Below are 20,901 nucleotides of genomic sequence, written 5' to 3' on the forward strand. Positions count from 1 at the left end.
AGTCACATGAATCTAACTAGACAAGGAGAAACCCAAAACAAGAATAAGGGGAGAATTCTTCACCCAAGCCAAAGACGAGCAAGGAAGAACCCTAGAGGCTCCTGAAAGGGTTATCCACCAATTCGCTGAGTTCAGACAATCCACCAATTTTTTAGGACAAGGAGGCAATTGAAGTTTCAATTACCCCCATCACCAACATTGACATTCAACCCATATGGAGGTCAAGCATCCCCTCAACCACCAATAATGGCTCAACCACCACCCAACTCTAAAGTAGGGGCAGCAATGTGGGGCAGTTTGAGACTAGGAGGTTTGCAAGTGGGTATGATGTGTTGTATAATGATGCAATTAAGAAAGCGCATTTTGCAGCCACACTGCAAGGAAAGGCCATGACATGGTTCATGCAGTATGGTATTAACACTTTTCCACATTATGAAAATTTTAAAACCAGATTTTTGGCAAGTTTCAGGGTAGAGAAAAACCCTAAAGATGACTTGAAAAAGATAAAGAAAATCAAGCAGAAGGATTTACTAGTAGAAGGCTATGCACAACAGTTCACGAACTTGATAAATAGATTGCAAGTTAAACTCTCATTGGACCCCTTAGTCTTCTAGCCAATAGGAATCAAGCAAGCCATTGGGCTGTTGAATGCTCATCGGACCCCTTGGGAGATTGTCCAATAGTCTTCTAGAGAGGTTAATTTCTATTGGGTCTTTTATCAAGTGTTTTTAAATGAATTAAACTAAAAGTGCTCTAGCCTAATTCTCATTGGTCCACCTCTATGGCCATCCAATACGTCATGCCAAGGGTAGGACTATAGGAGGGCACGGCCCTCCTCTGGCCAAGGGGCCCGAGGGATACACATGCGGTATAGGGGCTATATATAGGAGGGCCAAGGGCCTATATATAGGTACGGTTGGGTGGTTAGTGGCATGCCTATCTTCCTATGGCCTTTCATTAGTATCAGAGCAAGGTGGAGAGGAGGGAAAAGTAGGGAGCTATGGAGGAGGGATGCATGGCTCTCTCTCTCTCTCTCTCTCTCTCTCTCTCTCTCTCTCTCTCTCTCTCTCTCTCTCTCTCTCTCTCTCTCTGTGTGTGTGTGTGTGTGTGTGTGTGTGTGTGTGTGTGTGTGTGTGTGTGTGTGTGTGTGTGTGTGTGTTACCATATACATGTGGTAGTGATGTGTGTGAACACACTAGGACCGCCGGGGCATTTTTTCCCTCTTTAGGAGGTTTTTCCCCCCGTGCATTGTATATACGCCCATCACTCTAGGGCTATCTATCTTTCCATTTCACACTAAGTAACACACTCTCTATTGTGTGTCATGAGCTTCCTTCATCTTCTCCAAGCTGTGTGTTTCTCTGCAACCCTAATTCCAACAATTGGTATCAGCGCAGGTCACGTCCTCCCAGGCTTAGTCGCCAGCTGCTCCAGCACACGCCTGCTCACTTTCTCCGATTTCAGTGAGCTTTGGCGAGCGTTCGCAGGTCGACAAATATTTTGGGATTTGGGCGACGGATTTTGATTTGGGCTCATTTCGGCCTCCGTTTCCACTACAGGCAGTACTGCACAGGCTATTTCGTCATTTTGTGCAGAATTTCTGTTAGTGCCGTTTTCTGCATAACATGTGCCTTATAGTCTTCTACGGTTTGTGCTATATAGCACAGGTTGTTCCCACTCCATTTCTCCTATTTTCGGGCAGTTTTCACATCAGGTGCAACATTTACCATGGCTGACAACAACAACACATATGTGTTCAAGATGTTTGCTGTTGAGGACAGGTTGGATGGGGACAACTACCCTATGTGGGCTTATATGATGCAACATGTTCTTGTGTCAAAAGGTGTCTGGAACATTGTGCAGGGCATTGATGTACGTCCTGGTTCTGAGGATGTAGGCGATGTTGAGGATCTTGCAGGTCTTGTTGCAAGGATTGCAGTTGTTAGAGTTGTTTTGCCTACGGCAGAACAAGCTCTTTGGGATGTTAAGGATGCGCAGGCTCATGCATTGATTGCGTTGTCTGTGAAGCGCACCATTGTTCCTCACATCCGTTCAGCAAAATCAGCAAAACAAGCTTGGGATATTTTAGCAGGTCTTTATGCAAGCCGCAATGAGGCTAAAATTGCTTTGCTGCGTAAAGAGCTGGAGTCGAAGATTATGCATGAGGAAGATGATATGGACACTTTCCTTGCTAGTGTCAAGGATATCAATGAGCAGCTTATTTCTGTAGGTGAAGTCATTTCAGACAGTTCCCTTGTGCAGACTGTTCTTGATGCCTTACCAGATTCCTACCAGACTTTTGCTAGTACTTGGAGACTGATGACCCAAGGAAATCCTGAAGTTGTCAAGTTTGATGCATTATGCACATTGCTGTTGCAAGAGTCACTTTCCAGAAAAAATAGGACTAGGCAGCGTGCAGTTGAACAGGCTTTTATTGCTTCTCAAAGAAAGGGTGGTAACAGTAATGCAGCCAATTCTTATGGTTCTACTGTGAGTGGCAAAAATTCTGTTCCTAATGCTTCTGGTGGCAGCACTTCGTCTGGCAATTCTGGTGATAAGGGCAAAAAGAAGATGCGTTGCCATTATTGTAAAGCCAATGATCACTTGATCAAGTCTTGTCCTAAGTTGAAGGCCAAAGAGGCTAAGAAGAAAGAGGGTGGTTCCACTGCAAATGCTGGTTCCACTACAAATGCAGCCATTGTTGAGTCTTCTGTGAAAGGAGATTGTCATGCTGATGTTGATGCAGAATGGGCTTTTAGCACAAAGTGCACTTACAATCCTGCTGTCCATGATGCATGCTTGTCAGTTGCTGCAGATTCACATGTGTGGTATTTCGACAGTGGTGCTACAAAGCACATTACCTCACATCGTGAATTGTTTACCTCTCTCGAGTCTGTCCCTCATGGGAATTCAGTCACTTGTGCCAACAACGCCTCTTATCCAGTTCAGGGAGTTGGAAAGATTGTGCTCACTGCTGCTAATGGCAGTTCCTTCACACTTGTTGATGCACTTTATGTACCTGGGATCAAGAAGAATCTCTTGTCTGTATCCGCACTTGCTAGACTTGGACTTGTAGTCAAATTTGTGGATGACAGATGTACAGTTCATGATCTCAGTTTTGGTGATGAAATTGTTGCATCTGGGCTTTTGTGCCGTGGGCTGTATAAGCTCACTTTGTATGACAAGTGTGGACAAAATTTTGCAAATGCTGTTGCAGATTCAAGGGCTATTTCAGATGCAAAACTTTGGCATGCACGTTTTGGTCATTTGAATTTTGCCAGTTTGCTGCGTTTTCAGAAATCTGATATGGTTGCTTCTTTGCCGCCTCTTGAAGCACCTGTCAAACATGTTTGTGAAGGCTGTATTCTGGGTAAAATGCAGCGTTCTAAGTTTCCAAAGGATGGTTCAGTTAGGGCCACATGCAGGTTGCAGCTTCTGCATAGTGATGTTTGTGGGCCCATGCAAACTCCGTCCTTGGGCAATTACCTGTACTTCGTGACTTTCATTGATGATTACTCCAGGCATGCATGGGTATTTCCGCTTAAAGCGAAGTCCGAAGTTTTTATGTGCTTCAAACAATTTTTGGCTATGGCTGAAAATGTCTCAAAATGTACTATGGGCACCCTCCGTTCCGATCGAGGGGGGGAGTATATGTCTCATGAATTTAATGCATTTCTGGCTAGTCGTGGGATAAAACACCAATGTACAGTGCCTTATACACCTCAGCAAAATGGTGTTGCTGAGAGGAAAAACAGGTCACTAACGGAAATGGCACGATGTATGGTCAAAAGTCAAGCTTTGCCGCATTCTTTTTGGCTTCAGGCCATCATGTGTGCCACTTATGTACTTAACAGGTGTCCTACGAAATCTTTTCAGTCTATTACTCCATATGAAGCATGGCATGATAGAAAGCCTTCTATTGAGCACATGCATGTTTTTGGCTGTTTGGCATATGCTTTGGTGCCACAAGTGCAGCGCAGAAAATTGGATGATAGGGCTGTCAAATGTATTTTTGTTGGTTATAGTGCTGAAAGCAAAGGTTACAGGTTGTATCATCCGCAAACAAAATGTATTCTGGTTTCTCGGGATGTAGTGTTTGTGGAAGATTCTGTTCAGCCCTTGCTGTCATGTACTAGAGACAGTAATATAAGCTCACAGGACATTTATGACACTTTGTTGCCTCTTTTCAGTGGTGGAAATACGAATGTAAGTTCCAATGAGGCAAATGTACAGCCTATGGGGGTTTTTGAAAATGTTTTAGATCAGCCTATTACTGATGCAGATGTACATGATGTACTTGATGAGGAAAGGGCTGAAAATGAGCAGGCTAGAGGTATGCCAAAATGGCTGGTGCACACTTTGCGTGACAGTAAATTGGATGCACCTTTGTCTAGTCGTACTCGTTCAGGCTCTCGCCATGCATCTTATGCATCAGATTGTTATGCTTTGGGTGTGTCTAGTTTACATGATGTTGAGGAGCCTCTGTCTTTTGATGAAGCACATAATTCAGAATATTGGATTGCTGCCATGCAATCAGAATATGATGCACTTATGGAAAATGACACATGGACTTTATGTGATTTGCCTTCTGGCAAAAAGGCCATTGGTACGAAGTGGGTTTACAAGTTGAAACGCAAGCCGGATGGTGAGATTGATCGCCATAAGGCTCGACTTGTTGCAAAGGGTTATGCACAGCAAAAAGGCATAGATTATGAAGAGACTTTTGCTCCCACTTATTGTATAACTACTGTGCATTTTCTATGTGCATTGGCATCTCATTTTGGTTGGGATGTACATCAATCAGACATTGTTATTGCTTTCTTGAATGGTGACATATTTGAGGAAGTTTATGTAACGCAGCCTCGCGGTTTTGTCATAAAAGGACAAGAGGACAAAGTGTGCAAATGTAACAAGGCTTTGTATGGGTTGAAGTAATCTCCTCGTGCTTGGTATGAGAAAGCTGACACTCATTTGGTCAAACAAGGCTTTCGTAACAGTCCAACAGAAAGCACATTGTATGTAAAGCGTGAGGGTGATGTATTTCTCATCGTGGTTCTTTATGTTGATGATTGCTGATCACTGGACCAAATGAGAGACATATTGCTGAATTTAAGGCTGATTTGAATGCTACTTTCAAGATGAAAGATTTGGGGCTGTTGCATCATTACTTGGGTATACAGTTTAAGCAGTGTGATGGTGGTATTGCCTTGTGTCAGAAAAGTTACATAGAGACATTGCTATGTAAGTTTGGACTTGAGGATTGCAAACCTATTGCCACTCCCATGGAAACAGGTTTGATGTTGAGTCTACATGATGCTGGCGATCCTGCTGATGTCACTCTTTACCAAACTGTTGTTGGCTGCCTCATTTATGTATGCAACACGAGGCCGGATATTCAGTTTGCAGTCTCACAAGTCAGCAGATTTATGCATAGCCCAGGGTCTAAGCATTGGCAGGCTGTCAAGAGGATTTTCCGCTACCTTAGTGGCACTTTACATCTTGGCTTGTTTTATCCTAAGGGGGGATCATTGCCGCCAGACTTCCATGCTTTTTCGGACTCAGATTGGGCTGGTTGTTTTGACACGCGAGTGTCCACAAGTGGTTTTTGTTTCATGCTTGGCGGTTCATGTATATCATGGTTGAGCAAGAAGCAACCTACTGTGGCCACTTCGAGTTGTGAGGCTGAGTACAGGGCAGTCTTCACAGCTACGGTTGAGTGTGTATGGCTCAGACGCCTTATGGATGATTTGGGTGTTGGACAGACACTGCCAACACTATCTACACTGACAGTCAGAGCACATTGGCAGTTGCGAGGAACCCAGTTTTTCATGCTCGCACAAAGCACATTGAGGTGCATTACCACTATGTCAGGGAGAGGCTCTCAGCAGGAGAGATCAGCTTGGCTTATGTGCCAACACAAGACAACCTTGCAGTTCTTTTCACAAAGGCATTGTCTCATGAGAAGCTTGAAGCTTTCCGCAAAGCTTTGGGCTTACTCCCCTTTGTGGACTGATCCTGTCCTTAGGGCATGGCACTTCCCTTTACTCATGTGCCAGCTCTCGTTCACCGCATCACTCCAGGGGGGATTTGTTACCATATACATGTGGTAGTGATGTGTGTGAACACACTAGGACCGCCGGGGCATTTTTTCCCTCTTTAGGAGGTTTTTTTCCCCGTGCATTGTATATACGCCCATCACTCTAGGGCTATCTATCTTTCCATTGCACACTAAGTAACACACTCTCTATTGTGTGCCTTGAGCTTCCTTCGTCTTCTCCAAGTTGTGTGTGTTTCTCTGCAACCTTAATTCCAACACTCTCTCCGGTTTGAAAACCTTCGCATGGTGAATCATGATTCTCTTTTGAGGAAGGAGCTTGATGGAGGCGTGGAGATGAAGCCATGCATGTTCGGGCTTGCATGTTCATACAACCTAAGAAAAAGCTGAAGAAGCTGGGACGAGGGAAGCATCTCCTATGCAGAGCCGAAGTTGAAGCCGAAGCCAAAGTAGCGTGGGCAAGAGCCCTTGCGTCGGGATGAGGCCGTGGTCGACCTACGGCAATTGGTGCATGCTCAGGCTCAATGGATGCGCAACGGCAAGGGCAGTGATTTGCGTCTCTTGAGCGCATCGTGTAGGGGCTTGTGGCGGCCGTGGTGATCAAAATTTAGAAGAGCGCAGGTTGTTGCGCTGTGGATGCCATGCTCAACCTTGGCTTCACATTGAAGGCCCCTATTTGCAACCTTTGCAGCTCCCAAAAAAACCCCTCAAGGGGTAGTTTCCACAGGAACAAACCACCATGAGTCGGCATGGCCGCGGGAAGCATCTCTTGCATAGACATGCATCGCAAGGCGATCTACACCAAAAACAGCGCGGCTAGGGCCGTTCAGAACGCCCAACATGAGGAACACAACGCATTTCTGGAGCAAGCACCGTTACGGCCTTCATTGCGTAGCGCGAGCAAATTGGCCATGAGTCTCGATGATGAACTCGTGCTTGTCGGTCTGATAGTCACACAAGGAGCTCAAGGCTAAGTACGAAGTCTACAAAATTCCACAGCAGGGAGAATTACAAAGTAGACAAAGCATACGATCTTCGACGGCAAGTAGTTAGCACCACCAGTAAGGGAGACATGCAGAGCATGCAAGGTGCAAAAATGACAAGACTCTTGCTTGGAAAGCATCCGGGTTACATCATGTGTAGAACTCAGGACATGAACCTTCAACAATTTGTGAATGCCATAGTGAACTGCAAATCAAAGTGTGTTTTGGGCGGTTGTTGAAAGCCGTAACTGGCCTAGTAATACATGTACTCGGCAACACAAAGTGTTAGCCTAATTCTCCAAGCAAAAATCGACAAATAGCATGTTCTCAAGATGCTCTAAGGAAGCTTTAATCCAAGGGATGTACTCGTGGCTTGACTTGACCAAGGTCCAGATGGAGCACAAGGATCAAGATTGATCAACAAGCAGCGGTGGCAATGAAGGTCAATGCACTGCGGGACATGGCTCCTAGGCGAGTTGTCTATCATTCATAAAATCATACAACGATGGGACCCACACATTGTCGACAAGCGTGCTTCGACAAGTTTTCTACGCCATCCTAGGAGCAGAGATCCGTCTACAAATCCTCAAGATTACGATAATCCAACCAATCAGGTACAAGGTACATACTTTGCACAAATTTTTTCTTTTGGTTTTTCGATTAGCTGTGCATGCTCGACAAGGTCGACTTTCTTTTGCAATGCCCTAGTCAACTGGCAAGAGTAAATTGAAAAGAGTATCTGTAAGCATAAGAACTACATGAGTACTTATGTGAAGCAAGGCTTCCCATTTGGTATTTGGCATCGCACTTTCCACAGTTTGGAATATGCTTTTAGCATACGAACTGGGGAAAAAATTGCCATGATTTTAAATTCCATGCAGATGTATATGATACATATGCTAACTCCCGTGCACAGTTCATCTAGCTAGGCGCTGGAATCAAGCACACTACCAGAAACCGGAACTCCATAAGTTGAGGTAAGGGAAGCAAGGCTTCCAATTCAGCATCTTGAATTGAAATTTTCTTATCTGGTTTATGCTATGACCATAAAACCTTGGAGGAAATTGTCACTTTGTCAGCGTGTTCTTTCATTACATACAAAGAGGGTGTATATGATACATGACAACTCTCTCTTGCGCAGCAGCTATGGCTATGAGCCATCTTCTAGCGAGTTTTTCCTTCAGAATTTCCACACAACTGGTTACAACGGGATGACCAGGTTAGACAATTTTAAGTTTTGCTTGAATATTGTATGTGGTACAAAGCAAAGTACTTCGACAGTTTTATGTGAAGCCAGCAAGGCACTTTTGTTTTGGCTCTCACGTTTGCGGCCATCACTCTCGGCGAGGGCTTACAATTCTACATGCAAGGTATGCTAGTTAGGTAGATTCAATTCTACCGCCTCATGAATTACGCTTCCGCTATCACACTCGCAAATCTGTCAAGGACCTGATAAGTGATGGATTGTTTAACATGATTTTTGGTTGTTGTAAACGCACAACAACACTAAAAGGAACCTGAATCTAAGACTTAAGACTTAATTCACAGGCAAAGTGCCATATTTAAGTCATTTTCGTACATGCACGATCCACTATACGATAAGTGGAGCAAGATGTGACTTGTGTTTTCTGTTACCTATCTCGATGAGAGCATTATACAACCAGATTATTTCATGCTTATAGGATAAGCTGCACGCTACACATAAGATGCACACAAGCATGGGCGCGGTATATACAAGGTAGTAACTTAAGGAAAGTTCCTCAGCCCAGCATTCTCTCTCACTCTTTCCCATTTCTCTTGAAGAATAATCAAAACTTTTTAATAATCTTTTGATACATGTTTTTTTCGGGAGTCAGCATGAGCCAAGGTGCTCTAACTCTCAGCTAGAAATTGCGCAGCACGCCCTCTACATTAGTCTTCATCGTTTCGTCGATTGAGCACTAATTGCCATAAGGGCTACGAGCCACACACGCTGACTAAGAGTCATTGTCAGATCTCGGGTACGACCCAACTTTTGGCATTCCTTGGGTGATTTTTCTTAAGATGGAACAGATCTACCCAATGGAGTAAACAACGACGTTAATGGACAAGCAAGAGTCTTGTCATTACGGATGTTTAGGGTGTCATGTTTGCACGACATGTTTTCAGTGTGACACTTGAGTTGAGATTTTGATAACCATAAACTCAACTCAACTGATCTTTACCATGAATTTTAGATGCAACAAACCATTGCGACAGCATGGCTGTCCATAAGAGCTACGCTTTACACTTGTGTGTATCTCTTGCTCTATCTATAGCACTACGAGTGGCTATGGACACATTGTTTTGGGGTAAGCCCCTGCGGGTGCTTACTAAATCACCCTATAGGCATTGAGGATCACAGTTTGATCTATTCCTGTTATATTTTCAAGGAAAGAATTTCGCAATCTACCACGCGGTAGAGGAAAAATTCAACTTTTCAACTTGATTCTCACCATTCTCTACACGGTTAACTATGTTGGTTACTGTTACCTACTAGTTGAGCAGTTTCTACAAAGGGTCTTACCAAGGGGTTTGACTACGTAGATTCTACCCAACGGGTTTGGATTGCGAAGGCAACACCCAGGATTTCCAGTGCAATGTTGCTTGGTTTTTTCACAAGTGGGAGACGTGCTCTCGTGCATTTGAATATGGGGAACTGAACTTTCAGTTCAATCCCTAGAGCCAGGCCAAGGGCATGTCGGACAAGTATTTTGGACCGTGGTGTCCAATGTACATTATGCTGAATCCACTTGTCGGATTCGATTTGGCACAAGTTGTCACATGGGATACAACACGGTCTAGGGACTCAAGGAGTTCGGTTAAGCTAGTGTGGAGCAATGAATGAGGGTCCCTCTCACTCTTGTCACAGAGTGTTTAGAGTTACCTCCACACACAAGTACATCTTGTACTTGTAGGATGTTCTTTTTTCAGATATCCTTAATTGAGACATATTCCACATGAGGCGAATATGAGTCTCTCGGACTGACACTGGCGCCCACTATTTCAAATATGTGTCACGACAAAGTCCCTAGGTGCTGGTCACATCTGTTTTCTAGACCATTTTCAGCACGACGTATCAATAGCAATTTCGTGGCCAAAAATTATCGAATACTTAGAATGACTTGTTCAGGTACAAGCCATTTTCAACTCGACGTATCAGAAGCAATTTCGTGGCCAAAAATTGTCGGATACTTAGAATGACTTGTTTAGCAGTACTTGTTCAGGTACAAGTATTGCTAAATAACATTACAAATGGTTGTTTATACATATAGCAAGGCTCTAAATTGTTAATGAAAAAGTTTCATTGTTTGTCCCTAGAAGTGATGTAATGGAGATTGCCTATGGACTTTGAGAGTAGCGGAATTAGGAAATTAGGTGAAGCACTTTTGAGAGATTCTTTGTGAGCATAGCGGGTGAACGTATTTGATGGTAGCAACATAAACATGGTACTTAGTTAACTTGGCATGAACAATACTTTTTCAAGAGAGAGAGTTTAGAGAACATGACAATAGTTGAGGACCGGATTCATATGGAGCCGGTCCCCCCTCCAATAGGTATTTGTATTATAGTTTCTCCCATCAAGAGAGACTTGGTACAATACAATCTTTGTGTTCCTTGTGACCTACGTGATGCAATGAAGATGGAAAGCTTCATGTATCACAATCATAACATAAACTTGTAGGCATTTGTATTATAGTTTCTCCTATTAAGAGAGACTTGGTACAATACAATCTTGGTGTTCCTTGTGACCTACGTGATGCAATGAAGATGGAAAGCTTCATGCATCACAAGCATAACATAAACTTGTAGAAAGCATTAACTATCCCAAGCCCCAGTCCCAAGGCCTCAAACACCTTCGAAGGTGGAGAGAGCTAGCGGGGAATGAGGATAGGGAAGAGGAAGAAGAAACATTCCATAAGAGAAAGAAATAGTTCCTCACTTATCATTACTCTTCTTTCTAGCATACATAATAGCATAGTAATGGAGATGGAGAAGATGGCAAGCTTAAGCATTGAAGCATGGCTCTTGGTTGGATTTGCATTCCATAGCCAAGAGAGTTGGTGTAGGCTTTCACTCTCACAAGCTTGGAGAAGGAGGTGGTGTTCCTCAACTTTCACCAAGAGATAATTCCTTGCAAATGAGTGTGTGTGTGTGGAGTACATCCCCCTAGCACCCCCCTTCCTTACTTTGGGCGAAATTTCTTCATGCTACAAGCTCATTGGATCCCTCTCCCCTTAGCCAATCACATGCAACATGCAGTCAAGCACATCGGTAGTCTTTTGACAAGTGTCCTCCTTACCCCTTAGAGATATTTAGAATTCCCCTAACTTTGAGATTTTTATGCATAGGAAGTTTCTCAAGCAACTTCCTCATTAAGCCTGTAGGTTCTCTTTTTGACTCAAGCATCTTACCCCCATGCATAGAAGCTTCTCAAGCAACTTCCTCATTAAATGTGACAAGTACCTCAAGTACCTTAGTCATCAAGCATGACAAGCACTTTAGGTGGAGTTCCCACCTCAAGCACAGCGCTAGCTTGCCTAAGCTTAGGTCGGGTTCCCACCTCAAGCACAGCCCTAGCTTGCTTAAGGTTCCCACCTCAAGCACAACCCTAGCTTGCTTAAGTTTAGGTTGGGTTCCCACCTCAAGCACAGCCCTAGCTTGCTTAAGGTCAAAAGGACTTTTAACACTAACCATTAGAGGTCTTCAGTGAAGCTAACCCTAAGATCTTTTGAGCTTCATTAGTTAATCTTGCTCTTTGACAGACCATATCTCATTTGGGCCCCTTTACCATTGGCCCCGTGTTGAGATAGATCCATAAGCACACGTCTATATTCTAACCCTTGTTCTTGTTTATTATCCCATATTAAATTATCAGTTTAATATGAGAAAATCATTTGGGTTGGTTAGATATTAGATATTTGATGACATTACCTCTCTCTTGAAATAATAGTTGTCCTCGACTATAGGTAAAAGAGATAAAGTCGTAGTCATTAGTCAATTTGTCTTAGCGGGTAGAGGATCCCTTTTTACCCTACGACATCATTCCAAGATGGATGACTAATCAATTTGGTGCTTGGGAGACATAGCTGCCGCAAGCATGTTTTCTCTTTAGTCCATTTCATCCTCCCAAGTAGAGTGAAAAATTCTACATGGTGTTTGAGAGACGTCGTCATCCCAAACATGATTTTAAACATGCATACTTCTTAAATTTGTGCACAATAAAAAGAGAACTAGTCTTATAAGACAAAAACATTTTTCATCTAAAATGCATTTTCATATGCTTACTCTAGTGCAGCATTGTAAGCATTCACGAGGTTCATATTATCCTTAAGCTAGGTCCCTTGCATCCATTCAGCATTTTAAAAAGGATAATTCTTTAACTTAATAAGATATCGTCAAATAATCTTACCGTTTCTTAATAGCTTGTCTTCATGTCATAGGATGGACTTAGATTGAAGAACTTCTTCTTGATCTTCGATTTTTGGAGGGTCTGCAACAACTTTTGCTTCTTTTGATGGCGCTCCTTTGTAAGGCTTACGTAGGTTCTCATGGAAAACATGGTGCATGAGCCAATGGTTGGGCAACTTTAATTGATAAGCTATCTCATTGATTAGCTTAAGAATTTAAAAAGCGCCATAATATCTTTTTTCTAGTTTCGCATCATATTCTTGGTGGTACGATGTATGGTCAAAAGTCAAGCTTTGCCGCATTCTTTTTGGCTTGAGGCCATCATGTGTGCCACTTATGTACTTAACAGGTGTCCTACGAAATCTTTGCAGTCTATTACTCCATATGAAGCATGGCATGATAGAAAGCCTTCTATTGAGCACATGCATGTTTTTGGCTGTTTGGCATATGCTTTGGTGCCACAAGTGCAGCGCAGAAAATTGGATGATAGGGCTGTCAAATGTATTTTTGTTGGTTATAGTGCTGAAAGCAAAGGTTACAGGTTGTATCATCCGCAAACAAAATGTATTCTGGTTTCTCGGGATGTAGTGTTTGTGGAAGATTCTGTTCAGCCCTTGCTGTCATGTACTAGAGACAGTAATGTAAGCTCACAGGACATTTATGACACTTTGTTGCCTCTTTTCAGTGGTGGAAATACGAATGTAAGTTCCAATGAGGCAAATGTACAGCCTATGGGGGTTTTTGAAAATGTTTTAGATCAGCCTATTACTGATGCAGATGTACATGATGTACTTGATGAGGAAAGGGCTGAAAATGAGCAGGCTAGAGGTATGCCAAAATGGCTGGTGCACACTTTGCGTGACAGTAAATTGGATGCACCTTTGTCTAGTCGTACTCGTTCAGGCTCTCGCCATGCATCTTATGCATCAGATTGTTATGCTTTGGGTGTGTCTAGTTTACATGATGTTGAGGAGCCTCTGTCTTTTGATGAAGCACATAATTCAGAATATTGGATTGCTGCCATGCAATCAGAATATGATGCACTTATGGAAAATGACACATGGACTTTATGTGATTTGCCTTCTGGCAAAAAGGCCATTGGTACGAAGTGGGTTTACAAGTTGAAACGCAAGCCGGATGGTGAGATTGATCGCCATAAGGCTCGACTTGTTGCAAAGGGTTATGCACAGCAAAAAGGCATAGATTATGAAGAGACTTTTGCTCCCACTTATTGTATAACTACTGTGCATTTTCTATGTGCATTGGCATCTCATTTTGGTTGGGATGTACATCAATCAGACATTGTTATTGCTTTCTTGAATGGTGACATATTTGAGGAAGTTTATGTAACGCAGCCTCGCGGTTTTGTCATAAAAGGACAAGAGGACAAAGTGTGCAAATGTAACAAGGCTTTGTATGGGTTGAAGCAATCTCCTCGTGCTTGGTATGAGAAAGCTGACACTCATTTGGTCAAACAAGGCTTTCGTAACAGTCCAACAGAAAGCACATTGTATGTAAAGCGTGAGGGTGATGTATTTCTCATCGTGGTTCTTTCTGTTGATGATTGCTGATCACTGGACCAAATGAGAGACATATTGCTGAATTTAAGGCTGATTTGAATGCTACTTTCAAGATGAAAGATTTGGGGTTGTTGCATCATTACTTGGGTATACAGTTTAAGCAGTGTGATGGTGGTATTGCCTTGTGTCAGAAAAGTTACATAGAGACATTGCTATGTAAGTTTGGACTTGAGGATTGCAAACCTATTGCCACTCCCATGGAAACAGGTTTGATGTTGAGTCTACATGATGCTGGCGATCCTGCTGATGTCACTCTTTTCCAAACTGTTGTTGGCTGCCTCATTTATGTATGCAACACGAGGCCGGATATTCAGTTTGCAGTCTCACAGGTCAGCATATTTATGCATAGCCCAGGGTCTAAGCATTGGCAGGCTGTCAAGAGGATTTTCCGCTACCTTAGTGGCACTTTACATCTTGGCTTGTTTTATCCTAAGGGGGGATCATTGCCGCCAGACTTCCATGCTTTTTCGGACTTAGATTGGGCTGGTTGTTTTGACACGCGAGTGTCCACAAGTGGTTTTTGTTTCATGCTTGGCGGTTCATGTATATCATGGTTGAGCAACCTACTGTGGCCACTTCGAGTTGTGAGGCTGAGTACAGGGTAGTCTTCACAGCTACGATTGAGTGTGTATGGCTCAGACGCCTTATGGCTGATTTGGGTGTTGGACAGGACACTGCCAACACTATCTACACTGACAGTCAGAGCGCATTGGCAGTTGCAAGGAACCCAATTTTTCATGCTCGCACAAAGCACATTGAGGTGCATTACCACTATGTCAGGGAGAGGCTCTTAGGAGGAGAGATCAGCTTGGCTTATGTGGCAACACAGGACAACCTTGTAGATGTTTTCACAAAGGCATTGTCTCGTGAGAAGATTGAAGCTTTCCGCAAAGCTTTGGGCTTACTCCCCTGTATGGATTGATCATGTCCTTAGGGCATGGCACTTCCCTTTACTCATGTGCCAGCTCTCGTTCACCGCATCACTCCAGGGGGGTTTGTTACCATATACATGTGCTAGTGATGTGTGTGAACACACTAGGACCGCCGGGGCATTTTTTCCCTCTTTAGGAGGTTTTTTCCCCCGTGCATTGTATATACGCCCATCACTCTAGGGCTATCTATTTTTCCATTGCACACTAAGTTATACACTCTCTATTGTGTGCCTTGAGCTTCCTTCATCTTCTCCAAGCTGTGTGTGTTTCTCTGCAACCCTAATTCCAACAGAGTAGCTGGCGACTAAGCGCAGGAGGATGTAACTGCTTTGATACCAATTGTTGGAATTAGGGTTGCAGAGAAACGCACAGCTTGGAGCAAATGAAGGAAGCTCAAGGCACACAATAGAGAGTGTGTTACTTAGTGTGCAATGGAAAGATAGATAGCCCTAGAGTGAGGGGCGTATATATAATGCTCGGGGGAAAAAACCTCCTAAAGTGAAAAAAAATGCCCCGGCGGTCCTAGTGTGTTCATGCACATCACTACCACATGTATATGGTAACAGTAACCGGCTCTAATACCAATCATTGTAAAACGGTTGTAGGAAACTCACACAGCTTGGACAAGATGAAGAAGTTCAAGGTACACAACAGAGAGTATATTGCTTAGGGCACAATGGAAAGATAAATTAGCCCTAGAATGATGGGAGTATATACAATGCAGGGGGGGGGGGGGGAACTTTCTAGTCAGGGAAAAAATGCCCCGACAGTCCTAAGTGTGTTCACACACATCACTATCTCATACATGGTGACCACAAACACCATACATCATTCTTTCCACTAAATCTTCTCTGAAGCTGAAGAGGAAAAAATTAGATGATCAGGAAATTGAACAAAGGAGAGACAATACACGTGCATTCGACAATCAGCAAGTTTGAAAGCCAAATTAGTATTGAAAATTCTTATAAAGCTTTGGAATTAGTGAAAAAAATTGTTGTTTAGGGGCAGCTCAATAACAGTGTCCTGCAAAGGGAGAAGTTCCAATTATAGGGTCATTTCAGAGTTACAAAAGGTTTCAAGGAGATCAGATGAGGATGCCAAGCTGATCAAGGACTTGGAGGACTCTATTGAAGACTTGAAGCAAGACTTATAGAAAGCTAAATAGTCTGCTCTATTTTACAAGTCCCAATTGTATAGGAGAGAGTACTACAAATAGATTGCAGGAGTGGAAAGACAAATGGTTTGCAGCTATGAATGAGCAATTGGGGTTGTTGAAATTTGATTATTCCTTGATTCAATGAATAGTATTCTATTGAGTAGAGTGCACGCTTGGAAGGAGTTGGAAGGGAAGCTGAGAGAAATGTATGAAGATGACTTAGATCTTGATGGTTGGTACATGTCAGCTCAAGATGTGGAAGTGCTCAATTCTAAAGTTAGAAAATAGGGTGAAGGGGTTTGGATGGAGCTAAGAAAAAGATTTTTTTTGCTTTGGTGAACATTCCTTATCAGGTATTTGCTAAAGAAGAGGCAAATGTTGAGTACTTAATGCTTAAAACAAAGTTTGATTGTTTTCTTTGTTGAGCATTCCTTATTAGTACTTTCTAAAGAAGAGGCAAATGCTGAGTACTTACTGCTTAAAAGAAAGTTTGATGAATTGGAGTTGGAGATAGCAAAACTCAAAGTAAGAAGTAGTACAGGAAATACTCAGGTATTTGCTCAAGGGCAAGAGATAGTGGTAGGTGAACTACAGGCATCTGTAGTGGACCAAGATATTTTTACTCTAGTAAAAACTGCAGAAACACAAGGTTTCATTGAGAAAGGTACTAAGGTACAAGAAGTTGAGGGGCATGCTGAGGAAAGTATTGAATAATAGGAAACAGAGGAAGGGAGCATAATTGTGAGGTGGTTAAGGAAGTAACGGAAGAAAATGCAGGGAAAGAGCAGTTTGAAGACTTACTTGGCAAGGCAAAGGATGCTTTAGAGAAGAATCAACCTAAAGTGATAGGAAATGTGTAGGAGCTTGATGTGGAAATGCCAGAATGAGGTGATACTGCCCTTAGGGGAGTAACCAAAGTCAACAATTGAGATTATTGATTAGGGAAATGTTTCTAAACACTAAGTGTGGCTTGTTTTGTCAAGGGTGGAGGGAGTGATTTCACATGTGACTGCATCTTGGATTTGGTTCTAGGCATTGTAATCCATGAGGAATTACTTACTAATACCTTACCTTTAGGGGTCAAGGAATGTATGGGTTCAAATATAAAAAAAATCGCTTGAAAAAACTTTTTTCCATCGGATTGTGCCAAGTGTTAAGGCAAAATTAGCTAGTTTCTTATTTTCAGTCAATAGCTAGTAATGTAAAGTAAAAAGAGTCAAAAACCTCTTCAAATAAGGAAGCATGCTTAATCCCAAATGTATGTAAATTTTTGGACCTGGAATGAAGGAGAATATGAGGACTGAGACCCTATGCTATGATTATTCTTTGTTTTCTCTGTGTTTATTGTTTTCAGTCTGCCTGCAGTGGCCTGCTCTTTTCTTGATTCTTGTACCCGTACTAAAAATGGAATGTTAGTATGTTTCATGCATGAGATGGCTATGAAAGATGTCTGCACACCTTTTGGCAATTGCTAGAATCCCATAAACACTAGTGATAATGGAACAACAACCCATATCAATTTCTTTTGCATCACCCAATCTACAACACTTGCCACCATACAACTCACTGGCCCACATGCTCTGTAATATCCAATTTACAGTCCATTGTGATATGCCTAATATTCCTCACAACCATGTTTAGCACTAGATGCCTACGTAAGAAATACGTAGGGCAACAAATTAGCTAGTCACACCTACATCATACTTGTCTTTGCCCAATGCCAAGACTCCTCAACAAACGAAGCCCATGAATGAATAGCCATAACCTCAAGAAGTAAAACTTATGCAAGAAAGTCATCACAGATAGATAAAACTTTGCACCTAGCTCACCCTGGTATTGTCGAGAGTTTTGTACAATAGTTGACAATATCCTCTAGATTTTTTTACCAACAATTGGTCATATAAGGACAAAAACTACAAAGTGGTAGGTCTCAAAGTAGCAAGCACTAATGCTTCTTGCTTGGTGACTAGAACTTTGATGTGAATCTCAAAAATATGGTAACTATATTCAATTCTTCCATGATGTCGATGGATTGGATTTCGTTGTAAAAGCTCACGAGGTTCATTTGATTTGGCTATGGGATGCCTTCATGATGCAAGAATTGAGAGGATCTCCTTGCCGAGACTAGATTTGACCTCATGACAGGTCGATGATAGTGTCGACCTTAACCAAGGCTAGGATACTAATCTCAACTTTTTCTTGAGACTTCAATGCCATGCATAACTCTCATCTACATAAGTAAAGGAAGGTAGCCAATACAAAGTTGCAAACAAAGTTATGAACAAAGTGAGCCGTGGGCTTGGAGCCCTATAAATAATGAATGTGACAAAAGATAATGAGCATTTTTGCCAACGTGTTTTGACAAAACTTTGTTCGTGGATGAAGCTTTACTTTGAAAATGAAGAAAGCAAGTCTCACTTATGCTACTTTACATGCATGAGTTTTGACTAGTTGATCACATGCCATGAGCAACTTCTATCTTGCCACTCCCTATATCGGCTTCCTGTGCATCTTCCCTATAGATCTCACAATTATCGCTTAGCTCAATAGCGTCATGTATATAAGACTCCAATGTGGCATGCCTCATTCTATATAAGCTTGCATGTAATTCTATTTGAAAAAACTTTTAAGGAGAGCAAAACAAGTCATGGAAAAACAAGTCTCTCTTGTTTAGGAAGTTCTCTCCTTTGGACATCTCGCTACTTAATGTTGCAACCTCTCACACAGTCTTTGATGGTTTCTCAAATCTCTTGTTATAAGCTATAGATTTGTGCCATGTATTTGTTTCATTCACATTCTAGCAAGTGAAGCAACGAATTTTTGCGCTAGATTCTGAAAAAGTTCTCACTATTGTGCATCAAAGTAGTTGTGTGTAGTGGTTTGGATGATTCCACAAGAGCCAAATAACCACTCATTAATGATCCAAAATCCAAATTTTGAGGTGTGGCTTGATGTGTAAGATGCATGTCTTGGTTTTCTCTCCACACCGCTCTCATGAACGGTTGCAAGTTTCCTTTTTTTCATTTGTAGCATATCTTTGAGCTCAACTAGAAACCTAGGTGGTGTGTAATTTAGCATGGTTGATTCCCACTCAAATCCTCTCAAGATAGCCCTTGACTATTTGGACCCTAGCCTAGTGTAGAGAGTCCCTTTTTGTCCTTGGTCAAGTCTCTAGAAAGTTAGGTATTTGTGGCCCTTAGTCTTAGGACACCTATTTTGAAGACCCTAAAAGTTTGATATTGGGAGCCTTGTTTAAAAGAGCCTTTAAAACCAAAACCTCATTCAATTTGTAGTTGTGTAAGATAGAGAATTGCACTTGCAACAACACTCAAAACAATTTCAAGCTCTAAAGTCACAGTCATGGTGTTTAGACATGATTTTGTGATCCAAATCTTTTAGTATTTGACAAGTAGGCTTTCATTTTCAAGTATAAATTATTGGTACAAAAAACAATTAAATTGCTAATTTTGGGAGAGGATCTATAAATGGCACGCCTATTTTGATTTGGCTCAAAATTTGACCAAATTTTGTAAGCACTTGTAGACAACGTATGTCCAAAATTTTCAATTTTTGGCGCTTCCCAAAATGGGCGTGCTTATTTTATTTTGGCCCAAAATTTGACAAGACTCATGTCACCTCTAGCCCTTGTCTTTATGAATGCATGTATTCTTTTAGAATTGAATTTGGATATCATTTCTGTTAGTTTTTCCACCAGAGAGATGCTGATGTACTTTCAGACGTAATTCCGAGATTATCTTGCAGTGTATAATTCCAACACGTATGCTCACTTATACCCAAAACTTGAGAAAATTTATAATTTTTGGCCCCTCCCCAAACAGGTGTGCCTATGTTAGAAGTCAAAAATTTGAGGATTTTTGCAAGTTTTTTGACTCCTATGGGTTGTACTAATGAAAGTATATCCTCCTATTGAGTTTCGCTAAGTTTGGACCTCAAGTTTGAGTTTTATCACAAAGTTAGATTTGAGAAGGTTCCAAATTGTTTTGGTGATTTTCCTTTACGTGTAGCTCCGAATTCTTCCAAACTTGGTCATTAACTTTCAAATGTCATGCACAAGGCTATGTACACTCAAAAATTAAAATGTCATTCCCAAGTGGAAATGCAAAATAAGTGCACCTATTTTGGATTTTCCCAAATTTGACTTTTTTGGCCTTTTTTATTTTATCCAAGGTTGGTACACACTAGGGTTTCACTAGTAAAAGGGTTACTTTTGATCAGCAAAATGTTAGTTGTGCCCCAATTTTACAGATTTCAGTAGGTGTTTTTTGCTTGCTCTATCTAAAGATCTTGTGATCCTAATGACACCAAAATTGATATTCTGCATCATACAATCATGCTATACGTGTAGAAGTGGAAGTGGGTCCCAAATGGGTGAATGCAAAATAGATGCATCTATTTTCCATGTGGCCTCTGGATGTCCAAATTCCAATTTTAGCATACAGGTTCCTAATGCTATTTGGAGTGCATGGGTGAACTTAGTTGTGAAATTGAGTGTCAAATTTGTCAGCCCAAAATAGGCATGCCTATTTTGAAATTGGCTAGATTTTGATAAACTTCAAATTTTCAATCACAAATGCAATCCTGACAATTTTTTACTTACCCTACTCCTATTGAAAAGTAAAGGGGAAAAGAATGTGGCGAATAACAAAAATAGAAGTGAATCAAATTTTAACTCAGTGTAGATCTCTCAAAATTTCCCACAAGCATCAAACATCTAACACTAGTCCAAATCTAACCTAACTACTCT

Source organism: Adiantum capillus-veneris, chromosome 13, assembly GCF_014529385.1.
Source record: "Adiantum capillus-veneris isolate H3 chromosome 13, ASM1452938v2, whole genome shotgun sequence".
Lineage (NCBI taxonomy): Eukaryota > Viridiplantae > Streptophyta > Polypodiopsida > Polypodiales > Pteridaceae > Adiantum > Adiantum capillus-veneris.